Consider the following 12,624-nt stretch of genomic DNA (forward strand, 5'->3'; position numbering starts at 1 on the left):
GGTCAGTTTCCAGAACCTGAAAGGGCAGACAGTGGAAGATCTGCCTGTCATCAGCTTACTGGTCAGGCTCCGAGGTACTTTCAGACTTGCCCAGTCCTGGTGAAGTCGACTTTAGGGGAGACACGAAGAGAAGCTGGCCGATAAGCTGGCTGCACGGATTGAGGAGAGATGCGAACACATGGATGAGAGATGTTCTGCTACAATGGAGAATACTGGCGTGGAGACAGCTGTAGAGGATACCAGGCTCAAAAGACATTCATGAGACATATTGAAACTCACTGATACAGGCAGAAACATACGGAGTGCCAACGTGGACTTGAGGAAGTTCCTCAATTCTCTTCTCCAATAACGGGTCCAAGGTCCCTGACGTCTGAAGGAGAAGAAATGGCAGAGATGATCAAAACGCTCCTGTTCTTGGAAGAGGTCGTGAGAATCCACACGTCCCAAGGGGCATTCCCAAGCCATTCAGACCAAAATTCAACAAGCCCAGGTAAGCCTTTTCCCAGGTTTGGGCCTAGCTAGTGAGCACTTGCCCTTGCCTCCCCTCCACTCAGGCATCCATTTTGAAGGATCAGTACCTGAGCTGCAATGAAGCCATTACGAGAAGAGCAAGCCCCTCGTAGAATCAGAGTTCCTCCAGCTTCACTCTCTGTGAACAACAGTGAACACCTTAAAGGTCAAATAGTCTCGGCTGAAATAGATAAAATTGAATACTTAGCTCACACCTAGAAACGATGTCCTTCCGCTAGATTCAGCAAATGTTGTGTTTATGTCTTCCCTGGGGTGAAGGGAGTGTGGTAAGTGAGGGGAATCTTTGACTGAACATGAATCTGTATTAGGCTTCAGTTTTTCAAGACAGTGAAGGTAAATAGTACAAGTCAGAAAGTGAACTGAACTGTAAAAGTCGCCAATGACATTAAAGACACAGCTTATGTGGATCGTCTTTCACTTGAGTCAAGCCCCCGGGGGCACTATATCATGGGGCTGCAGACTTGGTTGCGTTAAATGGCTTTAAACTACAGGATCGGATGATTAAGCGTTCTCAACACTGATAGAAAAACACCTGGTTCTCAATAGACTAGCATAACTGCAGCAGGATTCTCCTAGCTAGAATGCCTCTAGGTGCTTTTGGATTCAAACCTAAATGTATATATTTGGTTTGTTTCCTCTTGTATTTTCCTAGAGAGGGATGTTACCCCTTGAAATGCCAACATTGGCCAGTAGGTGTCATTGGGATACAGGGCACCACATGCACAAGTGTATCCAAGGTTGGGGGTTATTCCATGTTTCCAAAAGTTATTTCATGGTTCCTGTTGGTTTCGGAGGCTTCAACCTTAAAGAGCTGACATGACCCCTTGAACACTTTGGACTGCTAGTTTGCATTCTATCTGTCTAGCTTTTCCGTAGAGCTGACACAATGTTACCAAAATTGACAAGTCTGGCTTCTAGGTCGATTGAGTGTGTTTCAAAAAATAACTCCATTTTCGTATAACTCCCAAAACATGTAAATGAGTTCTGTTAAACTTCTTAAAGACTGCAAATGGGATATCAACACAATGTCAAAATAGTTGTCTTCGGACAATCCCTCCCACCACGGCTGTATAGAAACAAAGAGCTAAGCAAATATCACATTTCTGTGAAATGTATCTGGATAGTGTTGATTCATCGATGCCCAGTTGGCAGAGAAGAAGTGCAACCTGCACTCACTCGCTCCCATGTACAGAGCAATGGAAACATCCACTCACCCAGCCCTTAGCATAGGACACTGGCCGAAGAGAGGTCTGTTACTCCCAAAGACAGGATGAGGCCTCAGGACACCTGGAAGCAGGAGAATGCAAAGCAGGGAATGGAAACCAGTGCAGGTTCGGACCCCTGGTGATGGAGCAACAAGGGTGAAACTCTGTTTAACTTGGACGCACACTCTCAAGCGGACAGGAGACATGGGTTTGAAGGTGATGTGCTGAGATTTACAAGAGTGCACAGCAGATGCTTGGCTGAGAGAACTCAAAGAAACCAGCGCAAAATATCCCCACAGTTAATTCTGAGACCAAGATCCCAGCTGCCAAATTTGAGGTAGCAGAGGCAACGGTCAGTGAGGCATAGAGCTACGGATGATGGCACACGTTGAGTCTCAGGGATCTGGAGTGCGTTGTGGGATGTGGTGGGTCGAATCAAGAGAGCAAACCGAACTGTGTACCAATAATAAATCAACCACACTGGTCGCGCGGTTGCGATTACCGATATGTCCCATGGCCACACCCAGTACATCTGCAGGACCAGGGACCAATTGGGAATTTTGCCAATAGAGCACGTGTGGGGCTGAATCAGAGATATCGTGCATCTGGTCTGAGGGATCCAGGGGGCCTTGAATTTGAAATCAGAATGAAAAGCCTTAGGATATGCTACATTCATAACCTGGGCTGGGATTATGGTTTGGTTTGAGTCACAGGATGCGCAACAACTCTGTGGTTGCCTTCGTGCACCCGTGCCACAAGGATGAGAGGACAAGGGAGAGTGGTCCAAGTCCACAGCGTGAGAAGAGGAAGCATTCCCTTCAGCACTATCTCCCAAAAGCGGATGCTACATTTTGGATGGCACCGGCACGGTACGGCACCTAGGACAACAAGGAAGGTCTGCGGGATCATTCCAGCAGGCCCTGATATGTGACATCCATAGATATGCTTCCACTGCTGTTTCTGTAGACAGAGAAGCTCTGGAAAGAACTCATTTCATTGGGACATTCCCGTGGCAATAAAAAGCAGAAGAGCACTCTCAGTTTGCTGTTTTGGAAACACTCCAAAATGACATAGAGAAGAATGCAGAGCTGAGAACTTTTAGAAGCTTCATTTCCACAAGAGGAAGTGTCCTGTGCACTTTCAGAAGTGTGAGATAATTATAACCAAAATGAAGTTATGCTAATCGAAGTAGAATGGGTTGTTCATCACAACTAATGCAACACCAGCAATTGGAGATATACCAAACAACACACACAGGTACAGGTTATGGCATCAATGCCTAGGAGAATTTGTCCTCACAGAAATCCCATGGAATTGCGTAGAGACAAGAGTCTAAATTTTTCAATTAACAAAGCCCTAGAAGTCTACAATAGATACCTGATATTACCTGACCAGTAGAGTTGAATAAGTACAGTAAAAGAAACAGGAAGTACCATTTTCAGTTCCAAAGATATTGAAGGCGCAAAAGATAAGCTTTCAAACAACTAGTCTGCAAAACGCTATTCAGAACAAGTGTTGAAAATGAAGGTCAGGAAAACACTGAAGAACACCAGTGTCTCAGAATCACAAAAGGCAGAATACCAGAAAAGGGGAAGAGAAAGTCTCAACACGAGCCAAAAATATCAGGAAACTCAATGGTTGTGATAATATCAGGGCTAAAATTCAGTCCTTAGCAGACTAGATAATGCAGAGGGACGCGTGAATGACTGTGAAGACAGGGGAAGAGAAAAACCTCGGTCAGAAGCAGACATAGGAAAGCAAGTGCAAACAAATGAAAACATTGCAGTTGAACCCTGGGTTAAGACAGGGCATGAAAGAATAGAAATCATGAGTCCCAGATGGAAAAGCAAGAGATAAAGAAACAAAAAGTGTCTGAAAATTTATCTGTAGAAAAATCAGACTGAAACTTGCTGAAAGCCAAGAAAGAATCATCTATGCGAATTCAGGAATTACACAGCATCCGAAGGAGGTGGAATCCCAATAGACCTACCAGCAGCTGTATGATTCAAATCAACAAAGTTCACGAATATCCGAGTGATTTAAAATGCACCTGGAGGAAACAACATAGTCACAAGGAAACCTCCAGAGGGCTTTCAGCTGATATCTCGGCAGCAATATTGCAGGACAGGGAGGAGTGCCAGGACACAGACCATATCCTGAATGGCCAAATGCTGCCACCTAGGGTAGCCTATGCCACATGAACACCATTTCAAATAACGGCAGAGCTAGAGAATTCTACAGACCGGCAAATCTTAAAAGAATTCAGCAGTTCAAAAGTTTTTCTAAAAGAAAGGTTGAGAAAACTCCCCTGAATAGAAAAGCAGCAAGATGGAATGGAAAGAAGAAACCATTATTGGAAATGCAAGAAGAGCATGTGTGGCAGAGAAGAAAGAAGAAGAACTTAAGGAGGACATCAAAACCCTAAAGATGGGAGAGGGAAGCAGGAAATCATAGGTGATTGGAAGCACTCTCTTAAGTGAATCAGCTTATTTGACTCTGTTTGAAGCGAAAGGAGAGATGCATGGCCTGACGTGTTTGCAAAACAAGCGAGAAGAAGACCAACAAAGAATCAAACCAACAAACAAGCACCAAAATGGTATGGTTGGCTGACATATACAAAGGGAACCATGATTATTCAAAAGAAAATACTCAAGGTGAGGTCAAGGGTCATTCAGAACGCATCGACCCAGTATCGTGGCTTGCATGTACTCAGCACACTTGTATTCGGAAATCAGAAGCGTGCATTCATATTCGTAAATTTTGATTCATAAGAGCATATCGTGACCTAACACTAATGCCGATTTGGAATCAAATGGATTCCTAGTCCGTGATGTAGACTTGTATGTCTTCCAACAGGATGAAGGAATGCCATATTCTAGGCTACGTAGAGAAGAAATGTAAGAAGCCTATAACAAAGGCAAGTAGCTCTGCCAAAGTGTACTAAGTGCAAAAGAGACCGACAGCAAAGTGCACATTGGGGTTGGTTTCATTTCTTGGAATTTCAGCCCCCATGAATCCAATGGATCCATGTCCTGAGAGTGTGGGTGTTTCAGCAGAAATCAGGCGACGCATATGTATTCCGGGTGTACGGATATTATAGGAACATAAGTCTCCTTTAGTGGGTCCCTGTGTACTGTGAACTGTTAGAAAGTTTAAAGACGTGTGAAACCATCAACTGAAAAGGGACACACTTCCCTCCATTGGTACGGTGCATAGAGCTCTGAACCAAAGGAAAGAGGGAAGAAGAAAGGCCCATGGGACGCTAGTGGGTAGAATCACATTTACCTTAGGAACCTCTCGTCGGATGCAGCCCCTCCCCCAACACTGACAAGATGCAGCAGCCATTGGGGATGGCAGTTAGCGGTTGGATTCCAGGTGGAATGTTGGTGTTTACCGCGAGGCTTGTTGTGGCTGTTGGATCCTAGGTAACCGGGCAGAGTTCTGTGGGTGGATCAGTGTGATGGAGGGGCTGCCGCCCTCTGTGGAGCTTGGCTTAGGTGTTTGGTCCGGGAAGCTGTGTAAGTTCGAGATACTGCTGCTGCCCAAAGACCTGAGGTCACAGGTCAGTTTCCAGAACCTGAAAGGGCAGACAGTGGAAGATCTGCCTGTCATCAGCTTACTGGTCAGGCTCCGAGGTACTTTCAGACTTGCCCAGTCCTGGTGAAGTCGACTTTAGGGGAGACACGAAGAGAAGCTGGCCGATAAGCTGGCTGCACGGATTGAGGAGAGATGCGAACACATGGATGAGAGATGTTCTGCTACAATGGAGAATACTGGCGTGGAGACAGCTGTAGAGGATACCAGGCTCAAAAGACATTCATGAGACCTATTGAAACTCACTGATACAGGCAGAAACATACGGAGTGCCAACGTGGACTTGAGGAAGTTCCTCAATTCTCTTCTCCAATAACGGGTCCAAGGTCCCTGACGTCTGAAGGAGAAGAAATGGCAGAGATGATCAAAACGCTCCTGTTCTTGGAAGAGGTCGTGAGAATCCACACGTCCCAAGGGGCATTCCCAAGCCATTCAGACCAAAATTCAACAAGCCCAGGTAAGCCTTTTCCCAGGTTTGGGCCTAGCTAGTGAGCACTTGCCCTTGCCTCCCCTCCACTCAGGCATCCATTTTGAAGGATCAGTACCTGAGCTGCAATGAAGCCATTACGAGAAGAGCAAGCCCCTCGTAGAATCAGAGTTCCTCCAGCTTCACTCTCTGTGAACAACAGTGAACACCTTAAAGGTCAAATAGTCTCGGCTGAAATAGATAAAATTGAATACTTAGCTCACACCTAGAAACGATGTCCTTCCGCTAGATTCAGCAAATGTTGTGTTTATGTCTTCCCTGGGGTGAAGGGAGTGTGGTAAGTGAGGGGAATCTTTGACTGAACATGAATCTGTATTAGGCTTCAGTTTTTCAAGACAGTGAAGGTAAATAGTACAAGTCAGAAAGTGAACTGAACTGTAAAAGTCGCCAATGACATTAAAGACACAGCTTATGTGGATCGTCTTTCACTTGAGTCAAGCCCCCGGGGGCACTATATCATGGGGCTGCAGACTTGGTTGCGTTAAATGGCTTTAAACTACAGGATCGGATGATTAAGCGTTCTCAACACTGATAGAAAAACACCTGGTTCTCAATAGACTAGCATAACTGCAGCAGGATTCTCCTAGCTAGAATGCCTCTAGGTGCTTTTGGATTCAAACCTAAATGTATATATTTGGTTTGTTTCCTCTTGTATTTTCCTAGAGAGGGATGTTACCCCTTGAAATGCCAACATTGGCCAGTAGGTGTCATTGGGATACAGGGCACCACATGCACAAGTGTATCCAAGGTTGGGGGTTATTCCATGTTTCCAAAAGTTATTTCATGGTTCCTGTTGGTTTCGGAGGCTTCAACCTTAAAGAGCTGACATGACCCCTTGAACACTTTGGACTGCTAGTTTGCATTCTATCTGTCTAGCTTTTCCGTAGAGCTGACACAATGTTACCAAAATTGACAAGTCTGGCTTCTAGGTCGATTGAGTGTGTTTCAAAAAATAACTCCATTTTCGTATAACTCCCAAAACATGTAAATGAGTTCTGTTAAACTTCTTAAAGACTGCAAATGGGATATCAACACAATGTCAAAATAGTTGTCTTCGGACAATCCCTCCCACCACGGCTGTATAGAAACAAAGAGCTAAGCAAATATCACATTTCTGTGAAATGTATCTGGATAGTGTTGATTCATCGATGCCCAGTTGGCAGAGAAGAAGTGCAACCTGCACTCACTCGCTCCCATGTACAGAGCAATGGAAACATCCACTCACCCAGCCCTTAGCATAGGACACTGGCCGAAGAGAGGTCTGTTACTCCCAAAGACAGGATGAGGCCTCAGGACACCTGGAAGCAGGAGAATGCAAAGCAGGGAATGGAAACCAGTGCAGGTTCGGACCCCTGGTGATGGAGCAACAAGGGTGAAACTCTGTTTAACTTGGACGCACACTCTCAAGCGGACAGGAGACATGGGTTTGAAGGTGATGTGCTGAGATTTACAAGAGTGCACAGCAGATGCTTGGCTGAGAGAACTCAAAGAAACCAGCGCAAAATATCCCCACAGTTAATTCTGAGACCAAGATCCCAGCTGCCAAATTTGAGGTAGCAGAGGCAACGGTCAGTGAGGCATAGAGCTACGGATGATGGCACACGTTGAGTCTCAGGGATCTGGAGTGCGTTGTGGGATGTGGTGGGTCGAATCAAGAGAGCAAACCGAACTGTGTACCAATAATAAATCAACCACACTGGTCGCGCGGTTGCGATTACCGATATGTCCCATGGCCACACCCAGTACATCTGCAGGACCAGGGACCAATTGGGAATTTTGCCAATAGAGCACGTGTGGGGCTGAATCAGAGATATCGTGCATCTGGTCTGAGGGATCCAGGGGGCCTTGAATTTGAAATCAGAATGAAAAGCCTTAGGATATGCTACATTCATAACCTGGGCTGGGATTATGGATTGGTTTGAGTCACAGGATGCGCAACAACTCTGTGGTTGCCTTCGTGCACCCGTGCCACAAGGATGAGAGGACAAGGGAGAGTGGTCCAAGTCCACAGCGTGAGAAGAGGAAGCATTCCCTTCAGCACTATCTCCCAAAAGCGGATGCTACATTTTGGATGGCACCGGCACGGTACGGCACCTAGGACAACAAGGAAGGTCTGCGGGATCATTCCAGCAGGCCCTGATATGTGACATCCATAGATATGCTTCCACTGCTGTTTCTGTAGACAGAGAAGCTCTGGAAAGAACTCATTTCATTGGGACATTCCCGTGGCAATAAAAAGCAGAAGAGCACTCTCAGTTTGCTGTTTTGGAAACACTCCAAAATGACATAGAGAAGAATGCAGAGCTGAGAACTTTTAGAAGCTTCATTTCCACAAGAGGAAGTGTCCTGTGCACTTTCAGAAGTGTGAGATAAGTATAATCAAAATGAAGTTATGCTAATCGAAGTAGAATGGGTTGTTCATCACAACTAATGCAACACCAGCAATTGGAGATATACCAAACAACACACACAGGTACAGGTTATGGCATCAATGCCTAGGAGAAATTGTCCTCACAGAAATCCCATGGAATTGCGTAGAGACAAGAGTCTAAAAGTTTCAATTAACAAAGCCCTAGAAGTCTACATTAGATACCTGATATTACCTGACCAGTAGAGATGAAGAAGAACAGTAAAAGAAACAGGAAGTACCATTTTCAGTTCCAAAGATATTGAAGGCGCAAAAGATAAGCTTTCAAACAACTAGTCTGCAAAACGCTATCCAGAACAAGTGTTGAAAATGAAGGTCAGGAAAACACTGAAGAACACCAGTGTCTCAGAATCACAAAAGGCAGAATACCAGAAAAGGGGAAGAGAAAGTCTCAACACGAGCCAAAAATATCAGGAAACTCAATGGTTGTGATAATATCAGGGCTAGAATTCAGTCCTTAGCAGACTAGATAATGCAGAGGGACGCGTGAATGACTGTGAAGACAGGGGAAGAGAAAAACCTCGGTCAGAAGCAGACATAGGAAAGCAAGTGCAAACAAATGAAAACATTGCAGTTGAACCCTGGGTTAAGACAGGGCATGAAAGAATAGAAATCATGAGTCCCAGATGGAAAAGCAAGAGATAAAGAAACAAAAAGTGTCTGAAAATTTATCTGTAGAAAAATCAGACTGAAACTTGCTGAAAGCCAAGAAAGAATCATCTATGCGAATTCAGGAATTACACAGCATCCGAAGGAGGTGGAATCCCAATAGACCTACCAGCAGCTGTATGATTCAAATCAACAAAGTTCACGAATATCCGAGTGATTTAAAATGCACCTGGAGGAAACAACATAGTCACAAGGAAACCTCCAGAGGGCTTTCAGCTGATATCTCGGCAGCAATATTGCAGGACAGGGAGGAGTGCCAGGACACAGACCATATCCTGAATGGCCAAATGCTGCCACCTAGGGTAGCCTATGCCACATGAACACCATTTCAAATAACGGCAGAGCTAGAGAATTCTACAGACCGGCAAATCTTAAAAGAATTCAGCAGTTCAAAAGTTTTTCTAAAAGAAAGGTTGAGAAAACTCCCCTGAATAGAAAAGCAGCAAGATGGAATGGAAAGAAGAAACCATTATTGGAAATGCAAGAAGAGCATGTGTGGCAGAGAAGAAAGAAGAAGAACTTAAGGAGGACATCAAAACCCTAAAGATGGGAGAGGGAAGCAGGAAATCATAGGTGATTGGAAGCACTCTCTTAAGTGAATCAGCTTATTTGACTCTGTTTGAAGCGAAAGGAGAGATGCATGGCCTGACGTGTTTGCAAAACAAGCGAGAAGAAGACCAACAAAGAATCAAACCAACAAACAAGCACCAAAATGGTATGGTTGGCTGACATATACAAAGGGAACCATGATTATTCAAAAGAAAATACTCAAGGTGAGGTCAAGGGTCATTCAGAACGCATCGACCCAGTATCGTGGCTTGCATGTACTCAGCACACTTGTATTCGGAAATCAGAAGCGTGCATTCATATTCGTAAATTTTGATTCATAAGAGCATATCGTGACCTAACACTAATGCCGATTTGGAATCAAATGGTTTCCTAGTCCGTGATGTAGACTTGTATGTCTTCCAACAGGATGAAGGAATGCCATATTCTAGGCTACGTAGAGAAGAAATGTAAGAAGCCTATAACAAAGGCAAGTAGCTCTGCCAAAGTGTACTAAGTGCAAAAGAGACCGACAGCAAAGTGCACATTGGGGTTGGTTTCATTTCTTGGAATTTCAGCCCCCATGAATCCAATGGATCCATGTCCTGAGAGTGTGGGTGTTTCAGCAGAAATCAGGCGACGCATATGTATTCCGGGTGTACGGATATTATAGGAACATAAGTCTCCTTTAGTGGGTCCCTGTGTACTGTGAACTGTTAGAAAGTTTAAAGACGTGTGAAACCATCAACTGAAAAGGGACACACTTCCCTCCATTGGTACGGTGCATAGAGCTCTGAACCAAAGGAAAGAGGGAAGAAGAAAGGCCCATGGGACGCTAGTGGGTAGAATCACATTTACCTTAGGAACCTCTCGTCGGATGCAGCCCCTCCCCCAACACTGACAAGATGCAGCAGCCATTGGGGATGGCAGTTAGCGGTTGGATTCCAGGTGGAATGTTGGTGTTTACCGCGAGGCTTGTTGTGGCTGTTGGATCCTAGGTAACCGGGCAGAGTTCTGTGGGTGGATCAGTGTGATGGAGGGGCTGCCGCCCTCTGTGGAGCTTGGCTTAGGTGTTTGGTCCGGGAAGCTGTGTAAGTTCGAGATACTGCTGCTGCCCAAAGACCTGAGGTCACAGGTCAGTTTCCAGAACCTGAAAGGGCAGACAGTGGAAGATCTGCCTGTCATCAGCTTACTGGTCAGGCTCCGAGGTACTTTCAGACTTGCCCAGTCCTGGTGAAGTCGACTTTAGGGGAGACACGAAGAGAAGCTGGCCGATAAGCTGGCTGCACGGATTGAGGAGAGATGCGAACACATGGATGAGAGATGTTCTGCTACAATGGAGAATACTGGCGTGGAGACAGCTGTAGAGGATACCAGGCTCAAAAGACATTCATGAGACCTATTGAAACTCACTGATACAGGCAGAAACATACGGAGTGCCAACGTGGACTTGAGGAAGTTCCTCAATTCTCTTCTCCAATAACGGGTCCAAGGTCCCTGACGTCTGAAGGAGAAGAAATGGCAGAGATGATCAAAACGCTCCTGTTCTTGGAAGAGGTCGTGAGAATCCACACGTCCCAAGGGGCATTCCCAAGCCATTCAGACCAAAATTCAACAAGCCCAGGTAAGCCTTTTCCCAGGTTTGGGCCTAGCTAGTGAGCACTTGCCCTTGCCTCCCCTCCACTCAGGCATCCATTTTGAAGGATCAGTACCTGAGCTGCAATGAAGCCATTACGAGAAGAGCAAGCCCCTCCTAGAATCAGAGTTCCTCCAGCTTCACTCTCTGTGAACAACAGTGAACACCTTAAAGGTCAAATAGTCTCGGCTGAAATAGATAAAATTGAATACTTAGCTCACACCTAGAAACGATGTCCTTCCGCTAGATTCAGCAAATGTTGTGTTTATGTCTTCCCTGGGGTGAAGGGAGTGTGGTAAGTGAGGGGAATCTTTGACTGAACATGAATCTGTATTAGGCTTCAGTTTTTCAAGACAGTGAAGGTAAATAGTACAAGTCAGAAAGTGAACTGAACTGTAAAAGTCGCCAATGACATTAAAGACACAGCTTATGTGGATCGTCTTTCACTTGAGTCAAGCCCCCGGGGGCACTATATCATGGGGGTGCAGACTTGGTTGCGTTAAATGGCTTTAAACTACAGGATCGGATGATTAAGCGTTCTCAACACTGATAGAAAAACACCTGGTTCTCAATAGACTAGCATAACTGCAGCAGGATTCTCCTAGCTAGAATGCCTCTAGGTGCTTTTGGATTCAAACCTAAATGTATATATTTGGTTTGTTTCCTCTTGTATTTTCCTAGAGAGGGATGTTACCCCTTGAAATGCCAACATTGGCCAGTAGGTGTCATTGGGATACAGGGCACCACATGCACAAGTGTATCCAAGGTTGGGGGTTATTCCATGTTTCCAAAAGTTATTTCATGGTTCCTGTTGGTTTCGGAGGCTTCAACCTTAAAGAGCTGACATGACCCCTTGAACACTTTGGACTGCTAGTTTGCATTCTATCTGTCTAGCTTTTCCGTAGAGCTGACAAAATGTTACCAAAATTGACAAGTCTGGCTTCTAGGTCGATTGAGTGTGTTTCAAAAAATAACTCCATTTTCGTATAACTCCCAAAACATGTAAATGAGTTCTGTTAAACTTCTTAAAGACTGCAAATGGGATATCAACACAATGTCAAAATAGTTGTCTTCGGACAATCCCTCCCACCACGGCTGTATAGAAACAAAGAGCTAAGCAAATATCACATTTCTGTGAAATGTATCTGGATAGTGTTGATTCATCGATGCCCAGTTGGCAGAGAAGAAGTGCAACCTGCACTCACTCGCTCCCATGTACAGAGCAATGGAAACATCCACTCACCCAGCCCTTAGCATAGGACACTGGCCGAAGAGAGGTCTGTTACTCCCAAAGACAGGATGAGGCCTCAGGACACCTGGAAGCAGGAGAATGCAAAGCAGGGAATGGAAACCAGTGCAGGTTCGGACCCCTGGTGATGGAGCAACAAGGGTGAAACTCTGTTTAACTTGGACGCACACTCTCAAGCGGACAGGAGACATGGGTTTGAAGGTGATGTGCTGAGATTTACAAGAGTGCACAGCAGATGCTTGGCTGAGAGAACTCAAAGAAACCAGCGCAAAATATCCC

At 45.2% G+C, this 12,624-nt stretch overlaps 2 long non-coding RNA genes across 6 annotated transcripts; both read right to left on the reverse strand.

Annotated features, from left to right (window-relative positions):
• Window positions 1-5: 5 nt before the first annotated feature.
• On the reverse strand, window positions 6-5,153 carry LOC140692638 (uncharacterized). Of its 3 annotated transcripts, XR_012068203.1 has the most exons (4): window positions 5,022-5,153; window positions 579-691; window positions 280-370; window positions 6-149 (listed from the first exon to the last, which is right to left on the reverse strand). It is a non-coding gene; the product is annotated as an uncharacterized lncRNA (long non-coding RNA). The 3 variants fall into 3 exon arrangements; XR_012068201.1 differs by lacking the exon at window positions 5,022-5,153 and having other exon boundaries at window positions 579-841; XR_012068202.1 differs by lacking the exon at window positions 5,022-5,153 and having other exon boundaries at window positions 117-197; window positions 579-841.
• A 149-nt stretch (window positions 5,154-5,302) lies between these two features.
• LOC140692637 (uncharacterized) lies at window positions 5,303-10,452 on the reverse strand. Of its 3 annotated transcripts, none has more exons than XR_012068199.1 (3): window positions 5,876-6,138; window positions 5,577-5,667; window positions 5,303-5,446 (listed from the first exon to the last, which is right to left on the reverse strand). It is a non-coding gene; the product is annotated as an uncharacterized lncRNA (long non-coding RNA). The 3 variants fall into 3 exon arrangements; XR_012068200.1 differs by having other exon boundaries at window positions 5,365-5,494; XR_012068198.1 differs by lacking the exon at window positions 5,303-5,446 and adding an exon at window positions 10,319-10,452 and having other exon boundaries at window positions 5,511-5,667; window positions 5,876-5,988.
• Window positions 10,453-12,624: the final 2,172 nt, after the last annotated feature.

Source organism: Vicugna pacos, unplaced genomic scaffold, assembly GCF_048564905.1.
Source record: "Vicugna pacos unplaced genomic scaffold, VicPac4 scaffold_14, whole genome shotgun sequence".
In the NCBI taxonomy this organism is placed as follows: Eukaryota; Metazoa; Chordata; class Mammalia; order Artiodactyla; family Camelidae; genus Vicugna; species Vicugna pacos.